Source organism: Haliotis cracherodii, unplaced genomic scaffold (genome assembly GCF_022045235.1).
Source record: "Haliotis cracherodii isolate W230 unplaced genomic scaffold, xgHalCrac1.p SCAF_15, whole genome shotgun sequence".
Lineage (NCBI taxonomy): Eukaryota > Metazoa > Mollusca > Gastropoda > Lepetellida > Haliotidae > Haliotis > Haliotis cracherodii.
Genome location: NW_027266270.1, coordinates 25,504,164 through 25,530,250, shown reverse-complemented (window position 1 = coordinate 25,530,250; position 26,087 = coordinate 25,504,164). Strand labels below are relative to the sequence as shown.

General features: G+C 38.5%; 1 long non-coding RNA gene and 1 pseudogene across 1 annotated transcript; one reads left to right on the top strand and one right to left on the bottom strand.

Annotated features, from left to right (window-relative positions):
• Window positions 1-1,483: 1,483 nt before the first annotated feature.
• LOC139461611 (uncharacterized) lies at window positions 1,484-16,602 on the bottom strand (annotated as a pseudogene).
• A 1,858-nt stretch (window positions 16,603-18,460) lies between these two features.
• Window positions 18,461-24,798, top strand: LOC139461988 (uncharacterized). Its single transcript, XR_011653010.1, has 3 exons — window positions 18,461-18,530; window positions 23,017-23,053; window positions 24,679-24,798. It is a non-coding gene; the product is annotated as an uncharacterized lncRNA (long non-coding RNA).
• Window positions 24,799-26,087: the final 1,289 nt, after the last annotated feature.

Here is a 26,087-nt window from a genome sequence, read left to right as displayed (position 1 = left end):
TGTTATCATTTTATTGAAATCTAGTTTTTATCATTATTCCATGGTCATTTAACAGCATGAAAACGTTTAGATACATTGTACTGAAACCCGAAGTTGTAAACCACAAACCACACGCCAAGACTGAATTCATATTTAGCTATCTGAATCCCGCTGTTGAATACATTTACATTTTCAACATCTCCCAAATTATCAAAGTTCCATAGTTGAACTCTCAAGAAAAACTTAAGTTATGGTGTCTCCAAATAGTCTTGACGAATTCTGTTTCGATGACGGCCATTGTGGCCATGTTCAAAATGTTATGGTGCCCATAACTCAAACACTTCTCCATGTAGCTCAATGAATGTGTATTTGAAGTGAGTTTCTGGTAGGGTGAATACAATTTTGGAGTGTTTTGATTTTTCACCCAGCTGTGGCCATTTGAAAATGTCATTTTGTAAGTTTATGAAATCGTTATATGCATAACTTATGTTGCATGTCTAAAATCACCTTACATTTTGTTGTGTAATACGGCACAAATTCACATTTGACCCTCAACTCTATATCAACCTGTATTTAATGTACATGCAGCGAGTATGTTGTATAAAACCGTCAGTTACTGTCAGCCCATCATACCAAACATACTATAAAATATGGTACTTGTGTTTACCCAGTTTGGCGGTCGGCATTAACAAGGGCTGGTCGGGTCGGAGTCAGTATAACAGGGATAGAAACTAACTGTTTTAGTTCACTAGTCCTTTTAATGATAGCATATAGCAAAACCCTAAAAAAATGGCAAATTTCTACTAGTCCTCATGATACCCTAACTATTAAGCAGTTTGGCAAGCTATAGGACCAGTGCCAATTTCTTACGCTGGAACTATACAGTAAAACCGGATTGCTACAAGTAAAACAGACACACACATTTTAAAATGTTCGCAATATAACCGGTCTTGATAGAGGGACTAGCGAGAGTTCACCTTGAACATAGAGTGAACGAGTGAATATGGTTTTACGCCGCCATATATGTAATGTTACCTTTGGCTTTGCTATCATATATAAAATTAATATGATAGATGGTAAGACTTTGTCATTAAATCGGGTGGAAATGGGAAATAGTATGACGTTTTATACTAATGGGGGGAAAAAGTAACTGCTTGAAATGAAGGTCAGTAAAAATAAATTTATTCTGAAATTAAATGATGCCTCTTTCATGAAGACGCCGACTTTAAGGTCAGTTTGCACGGGCATGTCCATACCGCATTATCGAGAGGAACATAACAATTTACGACCCCAGAAGTCGAGTAGGATAATCAAAGGATAATAAGATAGATAATGTACATTTAGCTTAAGCGGTCACTAAAAGTATGGTTGTGGAAGTGGTGTTTTACACCGAAAATCAAGAAGACCACACAATCACATTGATTAACATATTCAAGTATTCGGTACCATACACTATTATTATTATTATTAGATGACAGGGATGATTGTTCTTCAAATTCACCGGCTAGTTTATCAAGGTCAAGTAGGTTGCCAATATTGTCAGAACAGATAAAATGACGCCGATTGGGTTTGTCTGCTTCATTCCGGAACTGACTGGACATTGCGGACGTTCGCTGGCCTGACCGCAACAGGCTTGTTGCTTAGATTGAATCTTTTTTACGGTGTACGCCATGTACTGTCGGTAGGTGTCGGGGATCACCCTGAAGTATCTCAAACCGACGACGGAGAGGTTGTTGTAGCGGATTAAGTCGCCAGCCCTGAACTTGCATCTGCAACAAATCCAAGTTGGTAAGTGACTGTAAAAAGGTACTATCTAAGTGAATTTTAGTCGGTATACACAGTGAAATGTGAAATTGCATTTTAGACAAAGAAGACGTTTTCGGGAAAAGTAAAACATTTTGGAGGAAAACCTGAGACACAATTCATTTACTGTATTATCTTGACAAATTATTTTCAAAAGCCAGTGTAACTGTCTCATTGTGTGAATACAGTAACTAAACTGCCGGCTAAAAGAAAGTATACACACGAAAACTGAATTTGACCACGAAATTATTTACGTTATCAAAACACCGAAAGCACAGCAAAACCCACACTCCGGCGCAGTGGTGACTCAGCATAATTTGCATATCACGTGACCGGACTTTTTTCTTGTTTGTAAACAAACGCGCTTTTTCAGAAATCAGTATAGAACGGACTAATGCAAGTTCTTTGGGGCGCTTTACATATTGTTTTGCATAATTATATAGAAGTGCTACAACTGCGACAGTGAGTTGCATGACAATATATATTTATACATCAAAGTGACCCTATCGCTATCTCCCCATATGGGTTCGATGACAGCACGTGGAGTCGTACAATCAATGTAAACAAAGGATAACTACGCAAAAACAAGTAGATTTTCGCGTAATAGGATACTTTCTTAATGAACCGTAACCATTCTTTGACATTTGTTCATGAAAATGTGTAGACTTGTCAAACATGAAACGGATGAAAAGCATATGCAATATCTTGAATGGACTGTGAAAGATGTGACGAATCGTCACGTGGCACTGGCCTATGGCAGAGGTACTATGCTGGCTGGCTGCCGGTCGCATGGAACTCTGGGTAGGAGAGTGAGCAAAACCATTTCTTGTTTGTTTCATATTAAACCGCCTTCAAAAGTGGGTGCATACTTTATTTTGCCTGGCTGTTATAGCATACTCGAATTTTTAAATCCATAGGACAAGGGACATAACTCTGTAAAACATAGATTTACGAAGAAACTTAATTGTCGCCCTTGGACATCCGGAATATCCACACTGAAGTTGGGGGTGGGGTAGCATTATTACAGCCCTAATATGTCGAGCGCCAGGGTTACCATGCATCTTTTACCTCTTTTGATATGACGTGGCCAGTGATCGAACCAACGACCTTTCGCTATCTTGACAAACGCTTTATCCAAGAACATGTAGTTTTTTGTTTATTGTTTGTTATACTCAGCAATTTTCCAACTATATGACGGCGGTCTGTAAATATTCGAGTCTGGGCCAAACAATCCAGTGATTGATATGAGCATGGATCCACGCAATTGGGATCCGATGACATGCATCAACCAAGTCAGCGACCCTGATCACCCGATCCCGTTAGTCGCCTCTTACGACAAGCGTCGTCGCCTTTTGTGGCAAGCATGGGTTGCTGAAGACCTATTCTCTAACGGATCTTCACGGGTCAAGAACATGTAGTGTAATGGGAAGTTTATGTACCTTGTAGCTGGACGGCAATCTGTTGATCCGAAGGCTCCAGCTGTTGTGGTACTGATAGATGTCGTCTGCTCGAACAAGGCAAACAGGTAGAGCTGATTCAATACTGGTGTCATGGGCAGTAGCCATTCATACACGTTACCGGAAGTGATGTCAGTGCCCCGGATGTTGACTTGTGTGATGTGTTTTTTTTCCAATTAGCAACCATCAAACATGGGTGTATGCTTCCTTTTGCCCGGCACCTAATATCGTGCAGTTTACAAACTGTTTGCGCGGAATATCCCACTAAAATGTGGAGCCAAAACAACATTTTCCCTATTCGTTCACAGACTGAGAAATTCACCGGTCTTTCCTTCTTTTCTTCAATTAAACTAGGTCAAATCGAACATCCATGCTTCCTGTGAATCAAATCCGTCGAAAGTACACGTTGTCACTTTGATCAGTTTGATCAGAAAGTAAACATACATTTATAAACTGCCGGGGGAAAAGAAGACACGCTTGATGGTGGCTAAAAATTTCGATGAAACAACAACAAAAATAGCCCTTATTGATGTACATGTATTTGATACGGGTATCATAATTGTGTTTTGGACCTTAAGTTTGCAGTGTATAAGTTTTCCCCGACAGTTTCTATCACCTGAATGTATATGAAATGTCTTCGGTGACATTGTTCTGTGTGCAAAATCTGAGAATAAGTTTACTTTTTCTGGAAGAAATTATTATTTTTCACTCACCTCTCAGTGTGACGACACTGATTTCCACGAGAACCAGACTGACTTCGGGGGACATCCGAGTCTCCACGGCGCCTAATAGATCCTGCTTCGATAATCAACAGTGACGTTCACAGGGCTGGAAAAAAGAATTTCGTCTTCTTCAACCTACATGCTATTTGGACCAGCATTTGTAACCTTATTAACACGGCAAGTGGCATTGTTTACACGCAGTTAAGATCATTCATCAACGGAAAGATCGGGTTGATTTTGGTTTGGTTTGTTGCTTAACGCCGCACTCAGCAATATTCCAGCTATATGACGGCGTTCTGTAAATAATGGAGTCTGGACCAGATAATCCAGTGATTGATATCATGAGCATCGATCCACGCAATTGGGATCAATGACATGCATCAACCAAGTCAGCGAGCCTGACCACCCGACCCCGTTAGTCGCCTTTTACGACAAGCATAATCACCTTTTACGGCAAGCATGGGTTGCTGAAGACCCATTCTACCCCGGAATCTTCACAACTGAGATGTAATGCATCTAAAATTCCGCGATTTTGACACTAAATAGAAATAGTAGTTCCACTGAGAAAAAATCGTCTTCCATGATACGCTATTCCGCACGATATGTGTGATAGTGGGGGTATGAGAGTACACACCTCTGAAATGCTATTCCGCACGAAGTGTACGTTATAGAGGGGAGAAGAGGGTGGCAACCTTCTCTGATAGACTATGTCCCACGATGTGGACGTTATAGCCGGGACATGAGAGTGTGAGTGAGCATGGTTTTACGCCGCTTTTAGCAATATTCCAGCAATATCACGGCGGGGGACACCAGAAATGGGCTTCACACATTGTACCCATGCAGGAAATCGAACCCGGGTCTTCGGCGTGATGAGCGAACGCTTTAACCACTAGGCTACCTGACCGCCCAGGGACATGAAAGAACCTATCTTCAGTAATTCACTATGTCGCAAGATGAGTAAGTCATGCTGATAGCGGGGGCGTGCGATTACCAACCTTCTCTGATACACAATGTCGCACGATGTGTACGTTATAGCGGGGGCCGTGAAGGTGACGTCAGTGGATACGGTGAGATCAAGACGCGCCGGAAGTGACGGGAGCCCACCTCTTTTCTGAATGTAGCTGCTTAACCCTACGTAGTAAACATATTGTCAGAACTCAATCATTATAATTTTGAGTGAATTTATTGTTTAGAAATGTGTGCCCATGTTTGAAATAATAACTCGATTGGATTCTACGTATGATAAAACGCTCATATCAACTATTGGTAAATCATCCGGACTAGACATATTTCACAGAGTGATTTTGCCCATTCCCAGTCTATAGATCTGTACATTGCTAATCGTGTCTTAACACAACCTTGGGTACGCAGGGTAATCGTATGCTGCTAGATAGATACAGGTACAGCAGTTGATCGGTACCTGGTAGGATGATTGGATGGGATGGTGAGTGACTGTTAACCTTCTTGTACCGTAAAGGCGGCCTGGGTTGTACAAGAATGACATTCCAGTGCACACTGATCCATGTTGGGTTATACTAGTATACTATTCCAAAAAAGAAACGCAAAAAGGGGTTTCTGAATTTTAAAAATCCTCTGATCAAAGAATATGTCAACTGAATGTTTGATAAGACGTTTTACAAATTTCTGAAAACACATCCCCAAAAAGAAACCAAACTCATTTTGCACGTGCAAATTGGGCCATGAGTTGCATGCTGTATCGCGTCTAGACGTGGCATAATGATTCCGTCGTGAAACTCTTCAAAACTGATTTCACATTTCGAATGCTAATACACGAGCCAGACGTAAGGGTTGACCCGGTCCACGGGGTTGCCAGGCCCAAAGTGGGGAACTATAGTCTGCAACGAAGGATGTATAATTTAATGAAGCCATCGAGCAGTAACTCAAAGCCTAACGCCCGACCTAAATACGTCACGGTGGCATTCTCTGTTTTGTGACGTATTTGCGTCTTCCTACACATAAGTTTGTGACGTATTTACTAGTTTTTGAACTTATGTGTAGGAATGCAAATGACTCTAAAAATAGTACGATGATTTCATCTTATTTTTGGATTAAGCAGTGCACGCTTGATATCTACCTTTTGTACTAATTATGTGTTTCAATGACCAGATCACAGCGACCTTTTGAATGCTTGGAGTTGCTTTTGCCAGTATTTCCTTACGCCGGATAATGTCAGATTTACTCATAATTGATGGCATAAACAAAGATGAACCTGCAGTGCACGGGGAGACATTTAGCCAGGTCACACGTCGTTATCACCCTGTAGTCATTTGTAGGCTCTGAAGACAAAGAAAGACAAGCAAGGAAGACTTGTTCTGCCCCGGATTTCCGCCAGATTTCGTCTAAAAGAGATCAGTAGTCTCCCCTTACATTTTTGGAATTTTCCTGATTAAATATTGAATTGGAGACAGCACCGTACTATCACTCTCAGTCTCAAGCGACACGGTCTACACACAACCTTACATTTCGAGGTACATGAGTTGAAATTTCAAGACAATGATCTTGAAAATTCAATATAATAAGTGCTTCCGTACTATCGTGTCACTGGATTTACTGTTTCTTCGGTCACTTGATTGTCTGGTTCGTTTTCAGGCCGCCGTCGCACGGCAGGACGGGGTCAGGCAATAAATACTTACTTTCTGTGCAAATTGCAATCTCATTAAAATAAGATCTTAGTTCTCACTATCACTTAGCGGTAGCGAGAACTAAGGTCTGATTTTAATGAGATTGTGCAAATTGTATCCCGCGCGCGTTAGAAATTGGTCCCAAACAGCTTATGCTTGTTAAAGGCGACTAGAACTGCACCTGGTGGTTCGATGATTGGGTTACCGTATTACATATTATCGCACCCCGGTGTCGTTGGACGCTGTACATAATGTAACATTGTGTCAAACACTGATTTATCCGGCCCAGATCCCCAAGGACAGGGTATAGGTCTGTCAAACCATGCAACATATTTAGGTCAAACCGAGGATTCGAACCATCGATCAGCGAATACTGGCACGACTGTGTCACGCAACTCTGCAAGCAATTTCAGATGATTGGACCATCCTCACCTTTTCTCTTATTGAAAAAGAAGAAGAAATAATCTAAGTGTGTTACAATTCAAATGCACGTCATGGTGGGGCGAAATCTTGTGATGTATTCTAGGATTTTCAGTTAAATATATAAACTGCCAGGCAAAGGAAAGGAGACACCCATATTTGATGGTGGCTAAATATGAAACAAACAAGAAATGGTTATTCGATGGTGATGTCTTTAAAATGGGTATTCTACCATAAATTTGGAATTTACTCGATTCTGATTGGTCAATCAGAGGCTATTTAATCACAATAAACCCCCTCTGATTGAAACAGCTGGGGTGCGTTGCAAAGCGCCAATCGCTTGCAAGCGATGTACAGCGATTCGCCTTACAACAGTGCGCAAAACAATCGCTGGCTGAGGTCGCTTCGTTCTCAAACCAAAATGGCGGCTTACTTTGACAGCGGAACAAGAAATTCTTGACTGGATCAACGAGGAAATCAGCAAAGGCAGCGGAGACCCCATCATCCTCAGCCTGCTCTACATCTTCAAAGTAGTCATAAATTCCATCAGCTCGTCATCGAGCCTCTTCTATTACGTGCTTCATTACGTCAAGGCAACCAAGCGCTAGTTGCGCCGCCATTTTGGAAGAGTGAGCAAGCGCTTCCAACTGTTGCAGACACCAGGATGAGCGATTAATTTGCTTTCTCTGAGCGATTCGTGGCTTGCAACGCGCCCCTGGTTTGACGGCCGCATCACCGCGGAAGCTAATATTCATAGAATAGTACTATTTTCAGTAATTGTCGGTAGGCATATTTGAATAATTATATCTACAATTACAGGTTACAAAATGCACAGATGCGGTTACTACAATATTCAAAGTATGTGTGGCAATACATTTCATGCAGAAAAACACGACAGAAATCAACAAAGGGAATGTGTTTACGTTTTGGAGACAACAGAGAGCTTGGAATTTTGGCGCTTTTCTATATACGACTGTGACGTCATGTTTTGCGTCACAATGAGCGATATGACGTCATAATGGTGACGCGCGCTGTAGAGCGAAAGCCTTGCAAAGCTTGCTTTGTTTTCTTTAGGGATGCCCACCTCATGTTAGCTTACCAAGTTGCCGTACTTAAATGCTTTCAATGCCTGTCATATGTTCGAGTGAAGTATTACGGTGCTTGAGTTTATACAGGACCATATTTTGTTCGGTGATTCTGTAATTAAGATCGATAACCCACTCAAAACACTGAACTCAACCCATGCCGCTTCACTCTGTATATTTGCTAACACCAAAGAGTTCGCATTTTATTTATTATTTATGCGCGTTCGGTTCCAAATTCAATTTAGCGGGGTTAAATCGACAGGTAACCTAGCTCTACATTGAAAACACAGTATGTTTATCTCTTAATTGTAGTTGTGTTTTGTACCTTAACTTTGCAGTGTTCTGGCAACCATTTCAGACTCATAATTTGGTGGTCAAATCCCATTTTCAAGTGTATAATTTACTTCCTTTTGCCCGGCAGCTTATCTTGTACGGAGGAAATGTCACCCACGTCTCCACCCTGCAGCCTGCCGCCGGCGACGTTGACGTACAACCCATGCGTGAAGCAAAACCCAGCGTCATACATTATAACAGTGTAGAGGGCGTTATCCTCAGCAGGCCACGTCACTTCCGGTAGTTCGCACACTTCGAATGGGGGATATTCGGTGCTGTTGAGGGGGTCGATGGATAAATATTGTGGTCCTGCCAAGGGTACGTCCACTATCCTCCCACATCCGGGGTATGTTCCTGGTGATTATCAAAGACACGTATATAATTATGACGGCATAGTGTGTCGGTTTTAAGAAATGTTGAAGACTAATATGAAGAGTCCTCTCCGAGCTGTAACATAACTTGTCTCAGCTCACCATGATTTGCAACATATGTAAAAAGCTTGTAATAAAAAACTTACCATATATTGTTTATATATTCTTATTTTTTTAGTTTAAGATGTTTCCGGTGATGTGATTGGTATATTTGCTGCTCACATAACCCGTTCATTTTTCAACAAACTTTAAAAAGTAACGTTTACAAAGGATGAACTTCACGTTTTGACGTTTACACGATTTCGACCGAAACTTACTTTTCGTAAGCCCCGGCGTTTACATACATGACTTGGTTGGTTTGTTGTTTAACGCCGCACTCAGCAATATTACAGCTATATGACGGCGGTCTGTCAATAATCGAGTCTGGACCAGACAGTCCAGTGATTGATATCCTGAGCATCGATCCACGCAATTGGGATCGATGGCATGCTTCAACCAAGTCAGCGAGCCTGACCACCCGTTCCCGTTAGTCGCCTTTTACCACAAGCAAAGTCACCTTTTACGGCAAGCATGGGTTGCTATTTAAAGACCTATTCTACCCCGGATCTTCACATGACTTTATCTTGCACGGTCCAGGGCGTTCACACAATATCAACATATTTCCATTTATGTCTCAAATTCACTTTGTGAATATATCAAAAGATGTATTATAAGGTAACACAAAATGAATAGTTGACATCACTAAATCGATATTTTTAAATTTAAAAAATACTTCTGATTTTGTAATATCACAAATTCATTTTTAATGTTATAAAATACACATTTTAAGATTTCACCAAATATATATTCAGATACAATTTCATTTTCTGATATCTTTTGTGAAATCAAGAAATAGTTTCTACAATAAAATCAAATTTGTGATTCAATATACTCGTATGAATTATTGGTATTATTCAATAGCTAATGGGTAACAAAACAGCGACTCATATTTGGATTTAATGAGTACTTATTGGAGTAGGCAAGGAGAGTTAAACTCACGGTCAGTGCCATCAGCTGAAAATATAAGAAATCACATACATGTATGTTTGAAGGGTAGTATATTGTTTATCTGAGACTGTTTCCGTTGCAGAGTATTGACATAAACTCTAAATAGGTCAGCATTCTCTGTATCCCCCTGTGTTAGCACCTGTCACTAAATGCCCATGCCCCCCCCCCCCCCCCCCCCCCGTGATATATTGCTGAAAGCAGCGTAAAACAATGCTTCTCCCCACACCCCCACACCCACACACCCCACTATATACAATATACAAGAACACAAAATCAAAATGTCTTACTCTGCCTCAGCAACGGTATAGTAGTAGTTTTCTAACAACATCATATAAGAGTGACCTCCCTTTAGCTTAAGTAAAAGTCGGAATCAAACGGAATTGGATTCCATCGTAAAGTCAACTGTTTTCCTGTTTCACTATATATAGAAACAAATAATTTCTCACAATATGTGATTCGTAACTACAACATTGAGTTTATTTCTAACTGAATTCGTAAAATGTAAAGGAAAAACGCCGCCATAGCGAAGAAGTTACTCACCCGGAAGAGTAATGGGGTAAGTGACGTTGATGACGAAGGTTAGACCGTTGGGGTCGTTGGCGTTGTCCCCCAGTAGTCGTGTGATGAGGGAGGTTCCTGATGGTCTAGTATTTCTACACAAGACTCCCCCTCTGCCCGGCGGGCAGTCCGTCGCGAACCTCGTCCCAAACCAGTAGGCCGAGGTGTTGGTGTAGAGGGATCTCATCTCCGCCACACACGCCGCGTCATGCCGGACGCTGCAGGCAGTCTGGGCGTGAACGTCTGTCGGGCGTTGGATTAAAACAAGAATAATGATAATATACCTACCCTTATCATTATTCTTGTTTTAATCCAACGCCCGACAGACGTTCACGCCCAGACTGCCTGCAGCGTCCGGCATAAATGATAATATACCTACCCTTATCATTTATTGAATACTTATATTGGTGCGATAAACTTGTTGACTTGGTATTGTATCAACATTGCAAATGTGGTCACCTGGCAGGAAGGACATATACATCGATGCAAAGTCTATTTTGCACTATAGACGTGCACGGACATTACAATAGTGTTCATCTTTCGACAGTAACCCATTCTTGTCATAAGAAGCGACTAAGGGGATCGGGTGGTCAGGCTCCCTGACTTGATTGATGCATGTCGTCGTATCCGAATTTACGTAAATAGATGCTGTTGATCTCAATCTTGTCCAGACTTGATTATATACATATATTTACATCCAGCTGGAATATTGCAGAGTGCGGCGTTAAACAACAAACACTAAAGCGGTAGTTTCATCACTTCAGGCTTGACAGTCAGGATATAACTGATATACTATTCAATTCAGCGTTAAACCAAACTCACTTTAGACGCATTGAATTTCTCCAAACCTCGGTAATGGGGTCGATCTCTCTCTCTCTCTCTCTCTCTCTCTCTCTCTCTCTCTCTCATCTGTAACTGCAAAATTAGAAGTTCGCGACGTATATACATTTACAGGAGATTTGCTCTAATCCTCTAGACTGCGTAAACAAACATGTGCTGCTCTCTTTTTTGCCAGTACAGAAACCTCTCTCAACGTATAACGCACTGGGATCGGAATGCATGAGCAAATATCACTGGGCCACATTCCTATTTACAGTTTGCGCTCAAACTTGTGCACAAAAGGTTTAAGAAGCCCTTTACAGATGGGAGTAATGATGCATGTATACGTATCATTCCAATCGCGATGTGAATTATAAGAAAAGGAAACGTATTAATATATTCGACACCGACACTTCAAGAGATCAGTTAACACACGACATTTCAACAACGTATACACGATAACATATCTTCCATGTTTGATTGTTACTTACAGTGTGTTTCGGTCTACTAACGTCCCGACAACGTTTGTAAGTTTTGGGTCAAATCCAGTGTTCAAGTGTATGCTGTCTTTTGCGTGGCGGTTTATTAAGCTAATTCCATGTAATGAGGCTGTGGGCGTATGGATGAGAGAAAGGTTCCTTTTGTGTGTCTCAGACGGGCGTATTTATATAAGTCTGGTGACAACGCGGCATTCATGCCCAGGAATATTCTCCCGACAGTTCCCTTTGTTGGAAGATCAGTCATTATGTGATGTTGCCTGTCCCAAGACAGCAAGGTGGTCGCTGTGCAGCGGAATCGGATATGTGACAGATACAGGCGTCAAATCCTGGATCCTACCGTTGTACCACAATATAATAACAATCCTATATCTGCAAGGAAGACAACGCGAGACCACTCTGTTCCCGACAGGTATCTGAGACCTGCATCACTCCGTGTTTCTTCCCACACGCCGTGGTATAACTGGAATACTGTTAAAAGCGGCGTTAAACCCAACTCACTCCCTCACTCTCGACAGGTAACCGGGTTCCTCCATCTGGACACCCTCACGACCATCCCTTGGCCCGACAAAAGTCCAGAACACATCTGGGACATCATGGGACACCAGTCTACAGAATCTGGGACAACAATTGCACCGAGAGTGGCGAAAGCTGACGTCACACTGGAGGCATAAGACGTTGGTGTCCGTGCACGCCAGTGACAATCTCGTCACAGGGATATCATGTTGGGTCATTTGTAGCAACGGTATTTTATACCGGCCAAACCTTAAGGTCCAAAACACAATCATGAAACCCGTATCAAATACATCAACATTAAAACAATTCTTGGTTGTTTTTCAGCCACAATCAAAGATGTACGGTGGCCCATAAGGGACATGGAGTCTGTTTTTCAATATTTTGATGTTTAACTTACTTTTATCTTAACCTTTTGCAAATTAACACAATCTGCCATACAAATATGTGATAAATCATGTATAAAAACATCCGAAAACATAGAAAATGTACTTTTAAGTAGCTTTTGAGTCGCTGAAATGTGAAGTGAAAATGTCAAAAACTAAAATGCAAATGTCAAAAACCAAAACGAAAGGGTCAAAAACTAAAATGAAAATGTCAAAAACACAAAACGAAATTGTCAAAAACTAAAATGAATACACAGAAAACTATTTCCACCGCGGTGGAAATAGTTTTCACCACGGCGTAAATATTATCACCGCGGTGGAAATAGTTTTCTGTATTTTCATTTTAGTTTTTGACATTTTCGTTTTGTGTTTTTGACATTTTCATTTTAGTTTTTGACATTTTCGTTTCGTTTTTCAGCGATTTAATATCTTCTTTACACATGATTTATCACATATTTGTAAGACAAATCGTGTTAATTTGCAAAAGGTTACGATAAATGTAAGTGAAATATAAAAATATGGAAAAACAGACTCCATGTCCCTTATGGGCCACCGTACAGTAAAGATGGGTGTATTTTTTCTTTGCCCCTGCACAATCGTCTTGAGACTGGATTTCAAGGCTTACGGGGATTCAATGAGTCAGTATGATATTTTATCCTCTAATGGATAGTGTTATTGGTGCAATAACCCAATATGATAAATTTGGTACCGATAAATATGCAAATGAGGAATCTTGCAGGAACTTTTAGTAAACTCTATGCATCGTTGCGAAGCCCACTTGCTCAGAAATCTTTGCATGGCGTTCCCAGTTTAGATAGGTTTCCCGATTTTCCCGATGTGTGAGTGCTTGTGTTTAGAAACATTGCTGCAAATATATATGGCACAATATGATAAATTGGGCGGTTCACTCAGGCATTATATAACTACGCTATTTCTGAAGTCACTTTAATGAATCAAAATGGTCTTAACAATGTCTAAAAAGTATCCAAAAAAATATTATTTTGAAAATGACATTATATGATATAACTACGCTATTTCTAAAGTCACTTTAATGAATCAAAATGGTCTTAAACAATGTCTAAAAAGTATCCAAAAAAATAATTATTTTGAAATGACATTATATGATAAAGACATCCTCGTATTTTCCCGTATGTTAATTATCATATATTACGAATAAAAATGCTATCATAATACAGTTTGTATTCCTAATATATATTACTCATGCGGTAACTAACACGCTCGGCCGAAACCTTCTCTGGTCCCACAATGGGTTGTTTCCGAAGCACTTCGTGTCACGAAGATTAGATGAAAGGCTGACCCTGCGTGAAGCGGTTGTTGACAGGTGGGGTACGGATCTGTATATAGCCGTGCTTTGTCATCACGACACAACCCTTTTATTACAACCAATTCAACCATCACGTGACATCCTTCGCTGCATGCTTATTCATGTATTGATGTGAATGATGATTTCAGTTCGTATTTCGTCTTTTTATCATTATATGTTATTGGCATGTTTTAACATATTCAAACACTGTATTAACCTCAACCCTCTACCCTGGGGAGCTAGTACAACAGACGATGCAGAACATCGGCAAGAAATCTGCCCCCCCTGCGTCAACACGTCTGCATCCTTTGTGAGCAGCAACTTTTTTTGTGTGTTGAGAACACGTACATTAGAAATCTTGTAGAATTTATCATTATATCGTTGTTGGATAGTTGACAGAGATTTTCTAAACAAAAATACTTATGATTAACTGTCTTTGGGATATCCATTTCCCGCCGACTTGCATAAAGAGGACAGTTGTATATAACATGAGTTCCTTCTCGATTACATGACAGTGTTTACATAAGACGGCATCCTCCTCAATATTAGCATAATCCCTACGAATAAGTTGAATACCAAGAGAGTATTCTGTCCACATCTAAATTTGGTTATTAGCCTTCTATATACACAATGCTTAATATTTGATAAATATTTTTCACAAACGATATAAGATTTATGCAGTTTATAGAAAGAGAGGGTCTTGCTGCCTAGAGATCCATGCCAATCTTGAAACGAACAATCTTTAACTTTCTCGCTGAACACGTGTACAAATAATTCTGCATTGCCAATGCTTTGTGCAGCCCATACATCCCCCAAACAATAGTGACTTAGCAAAATTCTTATATGCGATGCCCAGTTATGACGTTTTGTTTTAAACATATTTATTTCACAACTTGTGAACTGGATTGGTAAACAAGCAAAAACTTATTTGAATACAACTCCAGAATTAGAATACAATATAATATGACAAAAGTACAGTCAAGGAATACAATTGTATACATGTTCTTATTATAGAAACTACGTTGTCGGCGCTGTCAGGTCTCATTTTTAGTGAGTGAGTGAGTGAGTATGGTTTTAGGCCGCTTTTAGCAATATTCCAGCAATATCACGGCGGGGGACACCAGAAATGGGCTTCACAAATTGTACCCATGTCGGGAATCGAACCCGGGTCTTTGGCGTGACGAGCGAACGCTTTAACCACTAGGCTACCAGACCACCCCCTCATTTTTAGTAGTAATAGTGTACTGCAATATACGGCAAGGAATAGTATTATAAATTTAAGATGCTATGTAAAATCACAAAACCTATTGGATAGCTGAATGTAGTCTTGTACTGATTTAAGAATTTCTAAGTTTATTTTTGACGTCCTTTCAGGATTACCTAATAGAATTGAATTTAGATCATATCCCTTAACATAATAGTACATATTCTGTCTTAAATCATTGTAATTTGGGCATATGAGAAAGAAGTGAAGTGCATCTTCAGTGTGATGGCCACAGCTACATGCGGGATTATCTGATAAATATCGTGCGACCCGGTCTGCATTAAGATCACTGCATCCAAGTCGAAGGTGGGCGTGCACAAATTGACAAAATCTGGACCCGTAGTTTAGATCAAAACTTATCATATTTTTTGAAGTTATGACGTTTTCTATCAGCAATGGATAATAACATTTTATAACACTGGTGTTGGTATCTGTTTGGACTCATTTGCAAAATCTTAAACCAATATTTAATGCTTTTTACATAATATATAGTATGAACAGGATACCTACCACATTCACCATAGGCTACTGCATTTGCAGTTCTGTAGCCCGTGTGAAGTAAGAATTTACAAAATTTGCGGTGAACCTATTCAATCGAATTCAATTTTGGTGTCCCAAATCTCAGCACCATACATTAATATCGGAACAATTTTTTTTATCAAATATAAAGAATGCTTCCGTAACCGAAATGTAATAACGTCTTATTAACGATTTAACGGACCAAAGTGCTTTGCTTGCTTGCTCACATACAGTTTTACAGGCCTTAGTCCAAATTAATTTGGGGGGTGAAAACAAGTCCCAAATATTTATAGGCATTAACCGTATTCATACGTTCACCGTTATAATACCATTTCTCATTTCTTGACAAGGGTCCTCCCATTTTAAACACAATGATTTTACTCTTCTCAGTATTAATATCCAAACCCCATTTATCAGAGTATAAACATAATTCATCAAGACGTTTTTGTAATTTTAATACACTGTCTGCAACAAGTACTAAATCGTCGGCAAACAACAGGGCAATTTTATTTAACATTTCCTCTGAGATAAAAACACCATCCTGAAATTTACTTTCCAAACATATAACTAATTCGTGATAAACAAAGAAAACAGTACTGGACAAAGAGTACAACCTTGTCTTACCCCACATGAACTATCAAAATATTCAGTAATTTTCTTGTCATAATCGTATGCTACAGTTGCTTTAACATGATTATACATACTCTGGAATTAAGAAACAGCTGCCAATACAATTAAATACATCACACTGATAACACTTACAGTGTGTGGCCGTCAACAGCAGAGCCAGCAGCGCGGGTAGTTGCGCCATCGCGGTCGTATCTTGATGTGTCTACTGCCAATAGGGGTAAATATAACCACATATACCCACTGAACTAGTGGAATCAGGTCAGCCTACGTTGACAACTATTGCACCATCCACACCAATGCATACCTTATTTCCACTAATTGACGCCAATACACGCCAGCCTCTAATCCTCTATTTAACGCCCGGTGTTGAATACTGCGATATGCTGATTATTAACGACCGTTTCCTGCAAATGTACGCAAAATGACTTTAGTATTTGGGATTTGGTAAGGTAGTGAGTTGCCACTGTACAGCAATACACAGAATATACACGGGGCCCTAAATACACGCCAGATCATCGGTTTGCGCGAAATTAATAGACGCCCGAATTGAGGAAATGACCCAAGCCTCAAGACTGTCGTTTCACAGTGCTATATGTTCAATATATTGTCATGCATAGTGCGTGTGATTGATTGCGAGTGACGTCATTAATATTTCTTTTGGAAATGGTGGTCCCCTTGAGCACCCGATCCAGGAAATATTACCTACTACTAGCACAGAGTTGTTAGCAACTATGACCTGCTACTAGCAGGTACAAAGACGGTCTCTACGTCTCTGGAGACTAACATTTACTGCTACTACTAGCTAACGGCAAAGGAGCATGTCTAAAATGATTTTCATTGGTCAACGAGTCTACGTCGATGGTATGCAAGCCAGGCTCTGTCTCAACAGAAAAATAAATAGATTACCACAGAGCAACTTCAGCCTGTAACCAGCTAGCTTTCTAGATGTAGAAGTAGCTTCGTAATGGTGAAATGCGCCATGCAAACCTTTCAACCACCATTCCAGTATGTTCCCAGTCACCTGGAATTACAAATAGAATCTACATTATCATGAAGAAAATTATACAGTAACCACTGATAATTACATCACCAGCTGGTCACATGACCTCGTCATGCATCATCATCCGCCGCCATTTTGTGTAAGGTCACGTCATTTGTTCCACTCAACCTAGGCCAAGTTTAGGCCAGTTAATTGTGTCTTTTCTCTAAATAGAGCACAACTAACGTGGGTGTTTTCATAACAATAAATACTCTTCAATATTCCTACCATTGCCACAAATGGGAACGTAATGTCGTGCGTGTTTTCTACAGGTAGCCTTGCATTCTTTACGTCCCTAGAAACAACGTCGGCGTGCACAAGCAAGGTCACGCATCATAAATGCCGTTTATTCTAAAAGAAAGAGTGCTTTACCGAAACAGTATGTCCTACAGTACTACCTATCGTATATTGTATTGGAGTTGTTGCCTGGTATCAAGCGCCCATGTTTTGACGCGAATCACTTGCATCCAAAGACGATTGGGTCACATTCCTTTTCCAACTAGTAGTAATTACTAGTAATTAGTACTTACATATATATACTATTATATGTCTTATTTTGTTTACATTTCAGCAGTATGCATCGGAGGCTGAAAATTTATTCAAGCTCTGAAGTCCCAAACAACTGAAAATGCTCCAAAACACCATCACGTGACCCTGGTATTCTCAAAGTGCTGGTGAAAGTGTTTGTTTTGTAGGCCTAAATGTTTGTTGATAGTAGAGAGGCTGATTGATAGACTTTATAACAAGTCATGATCAACATTCCCCAAATGTTAGTTAATTACACTGGTCAGTCTACATCTGTATTGTTTCTTTGCAACCCCTGTCAACGAACTCAAATTTATCCATTTATACCTGAATAATTGTGTTGTCATATTTTAAGATTATGACTAGGCCTACAGCATCTAACTAACTGTAATCCTCTGATAACTAAATGTCTGAAGGCAAAATAACATTTTATTGATGAATATATCTCCATTTAACTCATACAATTTAGTGTAGGGTGTAATGTTGGAATGTTTTTGTTGACAGTAGCAGACACTACATCTGTTTTTGAGCAATGGACAGAACTGAGAATACCATATCATGAACCGTAGAGAACACTGCTGGCAACATCCTGTTTTAGTAAGTATAATTGAATCCCCAATTATAATGTCATTGTACATACAAAAAATGACATAGTGTTGTTTTTAAATAGTGATCTGTTTGGCAGTGTTTTATATAGTGTATATTTTTCTTTTCACTTTGTCTACTGGCCTGCATTTGTCCTTGTCATTTTCCTGTTATTTCTGATACATTCCAAAATAAGATTTGTCTGTACAGTACCAGCACACTTTAATAATAATGTGCCTATTTCTCAGTGTTTTAGACAATTTGTGTTGTACCCAAATAGAGGGAATATTGTTACTGTAGTTCTTGTCATTGTCTTGGTGGCAAGTGCCACATGATCATGGGCACTACTTCAGCATGTTTAGTTATACACATTTACCAGTGAAGATCAGGGTCAGAATTGGTCTTCAGCAAACCATGCTTGCTTTAAGAGGCGACTATCCTTGTCATGAGAGGCGACTAACGTGATTGAGGGGTCAGGCTCAGAGACCATGTTGATGCATGTCATCGTATCCCATTTGCATGGATTGATGCTCACGATGGCAATTACTGGATTGTCAGGTCCAGATTTGATTATTTACAGGCAGCTGTCAAAGCACGAATATTGCTTAGTACAGCATTAAACAACAAACAAACAAAGTTATACAGTTCAGTTTTTTAAATAATCTTATACTCTAGTATTATAATGTGCTATTTTTATTGATTATCATGAATACAGACTGTTTGTATCAGTTTGTAAGAGACATAAACCAAGGTTCCCACAACTATCTGCACATGCTTTGTCGTAACACAATTAATACGGTATCTTCAGGTTATGTATGTTTGTAAAATGTGCTAGAAAGTGTCCACTTTAGTTGTAAAATCAGTATCTTCCTCACAACAGAGCTTATGTGCACTACCTTGTTGTGGTATTATTTGTTTAACTCGTCTCTGTCTTTCTCAAGTTATGTTTGTGCAAGGTGCCTACCTGGTGTATTGATAATATTACCTGACAAGAGTCAAGTTTGCTCACCATATTCTGAAATAAGTGTCTCCAATCTAATAGAAATGGGAAAAGTAATAAAAGCGAGTCACCATCATTTTAACCGGTGCTAGGGATGTCAGCATAAAGTATATGTTTTTTTATTAATATTATAAATATTAAAACTCTTTGCACCTGGATTGGAAGAATTGAACATTATAAGAAAACTGCTATGTTCCTTTTCAGCTGACAGGCTGTTTGTGGAAGATGTAAGGTCAAGTGCTAGGGCCCCCTGTTTAGTTTAGACCTACATTGTAAATGTTGTGCACTGGACCATGGACCCTGGCCACTACAGGGTTTACCCAAGCCTCTTAAAACTGGGTACAAATTCAATTTCTAATCTTAAAAATATCATCTTGATTCTCTAATCATACTGTTAAAATTATGTTTTACGTACTTATCTAAACTCTGTGGAATTCCTAATCCAATTAAATAGTAATGTCCAATATTTTTTAATATATTTGCAGATAACAAATTGCTATAGACTAATAAGGCAACTGCTATATTATATTCTGACTCTTTACTGGACTCACCAGACTCTGCACTGTATACTACTGAACACAATGAAGTATCAACGTCTTTTCATTTCGGAATTCAAGTAGCAAGCGGTAGCCTGTTGTCTGGTACTTTAAAGTATACTATAATGCATGTACTAATTCTTTATACTGTAAACACATAACATGTTTTGCTTGAGCAATTCTTCCTGAAAAGACCCCAAATTTGAAACGCAAGTCTTGTAATATTGTGCTCGATGTAGTAAGTCCAATTAATAATAGTCAATATGACAACACTAAAGTCCTGTTCGGACTAGTTGACCCATCATTTTGGGGCACAGACTGCTCATGTAATTCAATATATGTGATATGTATTTCTGATACATTCCAAAATAAGATTTGTCTGTACAGTACCAGCACACTTTAATAATAATGTGCCTATTTCTCAGTGTTTTAGACAATTTGTGTTGTACCCAAATAGAGGGAATATTGTTACTGTAGTTCTTGTCATTGTCTTGGTGGCAAGTGCCACATGATCATGGGCACTACTTCAGCATGTTTAGTTATACACATTTACCAGTGAAGATCAGGGTCAGAATTGGTCTTCAGCAAACCATGCTTACTTTAAGAGGCGACTATCCTTGTCATGAGAGGCGACTAACGTGATTGAGGGGTCAGGCTCAGAGACCATGTTGATGCATGTCATCGTATCCCATTTGCATGGATTGATGCTCACGATGGCAATTACTGGATTGTCAGGTCCAGATTTGATTATTTACAGGCAGCTGTCAAAGCACGAATATTGCTTAGTACAGCATTAAACAACAAACAAACAAAGTTATACAGTTCAGTTTTTTAAATAATCTTATACTCTAGTATTATAATGTGCTATTTTTATTGATTATCATGAATACAGACTGTTTGTATCAGTTTGTAAGAGACATAAACCAAGGTTCCCACAACTATCTGCACATGCTTTGTCGTAACACAATTAATACGGTATCTTCAGGTTATGTATGTTTGTAAAATGTGCTAGAAAGTGTCCACTTTAGTTGTAAAATCAGTATCTTCCTCACAACAGAGCTTATGTGCACTACCTTGTTGTGGTATTATTTGTTTAACTCGTCTCTGTCTTTCTCAAGTTATGTTTGTGCAAGGTGCCTACCTGGTGTATTGATAATATTACCTGACAAGAGTCAAGTTTGCTCACCATATTCTGAAATAAGTGTCTCCAATCTAATAGAAATGGGAAAAGTAATAAAAGCGAGTCACCATCATTTTAACCGGTGCTAGGGATGTCAGCATAAAGTATATGTTTTTTTATTAATATTATAAATATTAAAACTCTTTGCACCTGGATTGGAAGAATTGAACATTATAAGAAAACTGCTATGTTCCTTTTCAGCTGACAGGCTGTTTGTGGAAGATGTAAGGTCAAGTGCTAGGGCCCCCTGTTTAGTTTAGACCTACATTGTAAATGTTGTGCACTGGACCATGGAGCCTGGTCACTACAGGGTTTACCCAAGCCTCTTAAAACTGGGGACAAATTCAATTTCTAATCTTAAAAATATCATCTTGATTCTCTAATCATACTGTTAAAATTATGTTTTACGTACTTATCTAAACTCTGTGGAATTCCTAATCCAATTAAATAGTAATGTCCAATATTTTTTAATATATTTGCAGATAACAAATTGCTATAGACTAATAAGGCAACTGCTATATTATATTCTGACTCTTTACTGGACTCACCAGACTCTGCACTGTATACTACTGAACACAATGAAGTATCAACGTCTTTTCATTTCGGAATTCAAGTAGCAAGCGGTAGCCTGTTGTCTGGTACTTTAAAGTATACTATAATGCATGTACTAATTCTTTATACTGTAAACACATAACATGTTTTGCTTGAGCAATTCTTCCTGAAAAGACTCCAAATTTGAAACGCAAGTCTAGTAATATTGTGCTCGATGTAGTAAGTCCAATTAATAATAGTCAATATGACAACACTAAAGTCCTGTTCGGACTAGTTGACCCATCATTTTGGGGCACAGACTGCTCATGTAATTCAATATATGGTGACAATGTTGCACGAGGTTCTGTTGTGTGTATTTCAATAACTTGCACATTTATGAACTTTAACCTGAATGTAATCCTTGAATCCATTGATGCTTTATTTTTACATTTCTTTAATAACCTACAATTGTTATGAAGCTGTCATTTTTTGTGTCGTTCCAGGAATAAAGTCACCAGAAATGTATTCAAATTTTTTATCCGAGTTTGAGTATGACCAACATGGCAGATATGTTTAAAATGTTGTTTTCTTCCACTTCTCAGACATGTAAGTTATTGTACAGTAAGTCATCTATAGTGTAAAAACATGTTGATTCTTTTGTTTGCATGTTTAGCTATTCCAGAACTGTTAGATGATATTAAATTGCTGTAGGAGGTATTTATTTCAATCTATAATGTCATTATGGTATACCAGTGTGTATGACAATTGTTTTGAAATTCATCAATATCTTCAAATATGATCTATTGTATCCAGTGACTGACATGTAAGAAAGAAGGAAGTTAGGCAGCACCCAATCAGAGAGCGTACCATTAGACACATGTGATCAAAGGGGTTCCAATTCAACACATTGACCTTACGTATGATGGACACTGTCAAACGTTTTCCATGGATCTATGTGTTTGAAAACCAACTCATCCTGATAATAGGTTTCTGATTATATTGCCTATTAACTTACACAAGATACACAGTTTTGAGTAATAAACAGTTGAATGTAGAAATCTGTTAATGTTGACAGGAAGAGAACAATCATTATCTTAGGGTTATGTTAAATATCATTAACATGATTAAGGCTTTAATGACTTATTGATACATAAGAAATATACGCAGCAAATTCTGTCATTGTCATTGTAGTATTTGTCTATACTATTACTTAAACACTACATTAATAGCCATAATCACATTCAATTACAGGGATCGATTTCTCTACATACAAGCCCCACCAGTGCAGGTAAAAACATTGCTGGGTCCACTTGCACAGAACAATCTTAGCACTTCAATTATTGTAAATCCTTAAGATCACGATCTTAGGCTTCGGCTACAATCACTGTCCAACTGATCAAAGGGATTGTAGGCTATGATCATTGTAAGCTACAAGCGAAACTTACAATTGGTCCAAACCAATCTTAAGTAGCTAAGATCGTTGTGGTCCCTGAATAAACTTGACAAAATGGCGTGCAGGACCTCATCTAATTCACATAAATATTCTGCCTTATGTTCAAATATTGCCTCGTTATTTTGTTAACTTTATGATTCAAATCAACACTTAAATTTCAGATTTAACGTCAGAAATATCGTTAATTGCAATAGTGAACCACTTAACTATCGAATCGATAGCTAAAAGTAAAGGTACTCTACCCACCGGACTCAATGCTGAAAGAAGTGTGAAACAACATACCTTTTCACTAATCAATGGAAGGATAAAAGTTGTATGCAAGCGATTAGTAACGTCCGTGACCTTTTCGATAACTCAAGGGCAGCTAATCATAGTTTATACTCTAGATGAGAGTGGTTTCCCTTTGTGTAAGCATGTAGCGTAGAATCTACCTTGCCCAGTGTATTAATGTTGTAGAATCGCTGAGCTCCCCCTGTTATTCTTTTCGGTCCCATTCGTGTCAGTTATTTTGTCTTTAGTTCATCATTAAATTAATCTACAAATAAATATTAGATGAAGTCAAACATGTTTAAATCTAAAATCGAGTTGGCAGGGGACGAGGGATTTTAAAATCTGAATTAAAAAGAAAAGAAAAGTATTTATTAAACAAGCAAATACACATGATGAGACATTTGAAATTTGTGTAAAATATACCATAAATAGCAAAAGTAAAATTTACACCTTTTAAAAATAATTATCAATATAATTAACACCAAGTGAATATATATTAAACACCTGCTTTCTCGATACATTATTCATTATTATTATTATAGATGAGCCGTCTTACAATCGTGCTAAGATGGGTTTGTGCAAGTGAAATAGGACAATTGTATGGTGATTGTAAAATTGATTGTAGCCGCCTAAGATCGATTGTAACTAAGATTGTTCTGTGCAAGTAGGCCCAGGTGTCGGTAACTTTTAGGTGAGGTTAGGTCGCACCCAGTGCAGGTAACATTTCCAACCATAAGTGGAAAACTGAATTATTTTAGAACTGGCTGCAAGTCTTTTCGAATCCAGGAAACAAAAGTTCATGAAAATAGTGAAATACACAGGTGGTCTGAATGCATTGAACTTGCAGGACTCATTCTTCACATTTACCAATAGAACAGTCACTCATGAGGTTAAAATCACAACAGACACTTTGAGACTTCTGTTTAAGGTTGTTTACTCGATATCATGATATGAAAAGGCATGTACAGATTCACCTCAAAATAAATTCTGGAGCACATTCTCAAGGATTTATTTAAAATTCAAAATAACAGAAAATTTTGGTGGTGCAACCTGCTTAGTTCACTTTGTCGCACCTGGTGCAGGTGGTAAGACAGAAAAAAATGAAATCGTACCCTGAATTATAGACCAAGGCCCCGATGACTATGACTATGGAGTAGCATTGATTATCATCATCATATTTTTTATTTCAGTTGGCACACAACAGCATCCCTCCTGATCAAGTGAAAAGGAATCCTATGACACCGCTTGATCTTTGTCTGACATGGAAATCTGCAAATCAAATAAGGTGGAAGAATAACATCTGGTTAAAAAATTTATGTTGAAAAGTAAGTTTTTCAACATTTTGGGTAAGATTAAACTTCCAAATTTCATCAGGGGTTTGAAAATTAAAGCATGATAAATTCCTCATGGCTTGTTATGTGTTATTTATCCACTGTTTCCTTTGTTTGGACTTTTATTTTTATAAAATTACATTAAATGTAAAACTAGGTAAAAAGTCAGCAAAATCAGTCAAAATCAAGAAGGTCTGAAATCGCAAACATAACTACATTGAGGTGGGCGTCTGAGTTGAAGCAAATATTGATCTGAACAATAATCTGTCAGCAGGTCAGAAATCACCCACGTAACTGCTGTTATCTGAACACAGTTCAGGTTTGAGATTCACCATGAACTTTTCAGGTATTGAGGGGCTGTGGGGTCCAAAAGTCATCTGAAAATGATTGAACACATGAATAATGGACATGAAATTTAAATTACAACATAAAATAGAATGGTCATGTGTGTAAAGACATGTTATGTTCAATAGTCACTTTCAAATTTATCTTCCTTTTAAGGTGGTCGAAAATAACATGGCTGCGGATATAACGACAAAAAACTATGGCCACCATGTCAACCATATTGAATTTGTCGTCGATGCTAAATTATATAACATTGTACTTTGGGGCATAGTATTATTTTTTTAACTGCTGTTACTTTAACTGCACATACTTCACATGTGCCCCCTTATCTACATTTACTGCATTTTCGTTTAGTCCTTAAGGTTTTATGCATATACCGGTAAATTGGAGTGATGAATGGAAAATATCAACACTGTAAATGGTGACATAGGAGTGTATTAAATGTTATGAATTGATCTAAGTGTTAAAATGAAAATGATATTGAGAAAACAGCCACATAATAAAATATATAAGTACCCTTTATCAGAGCGGCAGATCAGTTCTAGAAATGTGAATTGTATTGGGATTCCAAACTGTATATTTGTTCAAGATAAGGATTTGAAATATCTGATGTTGGTTCTTTTTGTAATGTTGCAACATAAACATAAATACAGTCATCCCTTGCTAAAACACCCTTCATGAAATACCACAGATTGGGTTAAACTTCAGGTAAAATACATGGGTCCCATGCATACATTTAAATACTTCCCCCACAAACGCATTTTTAGGTCATCGGAAATAGCAAATCAACAAATCTGCTCTGAAATTATGCAAGTTAGTCATGTTGTAAGGATGCACAGATGTTCTTGAGAAGTGTTCATTGTATACATCTAGACTTCGGACATATGTTTGCAATCGATTTGATTAAGTTTAGTCATATTTTT